This window comes from Sebastes umbrosus, chromosome 1, assembly GCF_015220745.1.
Source record: "Sebastes umbrosus isolate fSebUmb1 chromosome 1, fSebUmb1.pri, whole genome shotgun sequence".
NCBI lineage: Eukaryota > Metazoa > Chordata > Actinopteri > Perciformes > Sebastidae > Sebastes > Sebastes umbrosus.
Window position 1 is genome coordinate 42,697,488 of NC_051269.1, and position 2,483 is coordinate 42,699,970.

The following is a 2,483-nucleotide window of genomic DNA, read 5'->3' on the forward strand; positions in this document are numbered from 1 at the left end:
TATAGTATGTCGGAAAAAAAAGTCAGAATATAGTATGTCATAAAAAAGACATAGTATGTCGAAAAAATAAAAAGTCATAGTATAGTATGTCGAAAAAAAAGTCGTAGTATAGTATGTCAAATTTTTTTTTAAAAAGTCATAGTATAGTTTGTCGAAAATAAAAAGTCATAGTATAGTATGTAAAAAAAGTTAAAAAAAAAAGTCATGGTATAGTATGTCGAAAAAAGTTATAGTATAGTATATCGAAAAAATAAAAAATTCATAGTATAATAGCGTGTCAAAAAATCATAGTATACTCTTACGAAAAAATTAAAAACATTATAGTATAGTCTGCCAAAAAAATAAAAAAAGTTATAGTATAGTATGTCGAAAAAATTAAAAACATTCACAGTATAGTATGTTGAAAATAGTAATAATAATGACAATACATTTTATTCAACGAGCCCTTTTCATAGTACTCAAAGACATTTTATTCAAGTTAAAAAGATCATAGAAAACAACACACTAATAACATTAATCAGTCATTAAAAGCAGTTCTAAAAATGTGAGTTTTGATTTGTGATTTAAATGTGGACAGACAGGGAGGGGACAGCTATGGAGAATGCTCAGTTGTCCCCGGTCCGGTGCTTGTTCCTGAGTGGTGGAGACAGGAGGTTGACATCAGATGAGCGGAGGCTGCGGAAAGGTAAGTCATTAAAAAGCCATAGTATAGTATGTTGAAATATAAAAAAAGTAACAGTATAGTCTGTCTAAAAAAAAAAAAGTCATAGTATGTCGAATTTTTTTTAAAAGTAATAGTTTATTACATCGAAAAATAAAAAAATTCATAGTATAGTCTGTCGAAATTTTTTTTTAAAAAAGTCATAATATAGTATGTCGAAAAAAATAAAAATTCATAGTACAGTATGTCAAAAAAGTCATAGTATAGTATGTTGAACCAAAAAAGTCGTAGTAGTGTGTTGAAGAAAGTCATAGTTTAGTAATTCATGGCCCAGTATCACCCCGAGTACCTGGAGCCAAGAGAAGATGTGGATGAAGTGATGAAGTAACTCTGCACTCTTCTGTGGAGAAAAGAAGGACGGCATAAGAATTTGCATCACATACTGTTCGTCTGTGCCGACTACAACTGCTACTACAACTACAACTGCTACTACAACTACAACTGCTACTACAACTACAGCTGCTACTACAACTACAGGCTTTTCTCAGAGGTTTCAAGACATTTAAGATATTTGGATGTTGGATGAATTTATCTATATCATTGCTATACAAGTTATTATTCTTCCTTACATTTAACAAACATTTATTTGGACGTTGCCATCGATGAAATGTATATATAATATAGTTACTTTTACTTTTTATTATTATATGAAGTTTGATTGTTTACCCTGCCTACATGCAAAATGTGTTAATAGGTTTATAATACCACTGCCCCATCTCGAGCATGATAGACCTGATTATAATTACATGTACTGTATACTGTGACATTCCTGCTGTGTTTCCGTTACAGGTGCTGAATGGAGGTTCATCAGCTGCCTGGCTCTCTCTGGGAGAAGATCCCTTCTTCCCACCGCCATGAGGAATCTTTTGGTTTTCAGCCGTTGTATTGTTTGACTTGTGTTTTCTTTATGAATAAATCACTTTTCTTAGTCTGCTCATCTGGTCATCTCCCACTTTGTTGCAGCTTTTTGAGCCGACTATGACTTTTTTTTAATGACTTTTTTGACATACTATGGCTTTTTATGACACTGTACTATATCTTTTTTCTACATATTATAATATAACTTTTTTTTGACATACTATGGCTTTTAATGACATATTGTACAATGACTTTTTATCTACATACTATACTATGGAGTTTTACAGCATATAATAACCTTTTTTATGACTTTTTTGACTATGCTATGACTTTTTATTACATACATACTTTTTTGACAGACTATACTATAAGTTTGGGACATACTATATTATTTATGATTTTTTATTACGTACTATACTATGGCTTTCATGACTTTTCTACATACTATACTATGAAGTTTTTCAGCATATAATTAAGTTTTTTTTATGACTTTTTATTACATACTATACTCAAACTTTTTTGACAGACTATACTATAACTTTGGAACATACTATATTATTTCTGACTTTTTTCGACATACTATACTATACTATGATTTTTTATGACTATTTTTTACATACTAGAACTTTGACGTACTATCATATGACTATTTATGACTTTTATACACACTATACTATGGCTTTTTTTCTACATATATCATGACTTTTTATGACATACTTTTTTATGACTTTATCTACACACTATACTATTCAGCATATAATAACGTTTTTTTATGGCTTTTTATTACATACTATATTCAAACTTTTTTGACAGACTATACTATAACTTTGGAACATACTATACTATTTCTGACTTTTTGACACACTATACTATGACTTTATGACATACTATCGTATGACTAAAC

The 2,483-nt window shown here is 29.6% G+C and overlaps 1 long non-coding RNA gene across 1 annotated transcript; it reads left to right on the forward strand.

Annotated features, from left to right (window-relative positions):
- The first annotated feature begins 548 nt into the window (after positions 1-548).
- Positions 549-1,655, forward strand: LOC119497480. Its single transcript, XR_005208932.1, has 2 exons — positions 549-685; positions 1,511-1,655. It is a non-coding gene; the product is annotated as an uncharacterized LOC119497480 (long non-coding RNA).
- Positions 1,656-2,483: the final 828 nt, after the last annotated feature.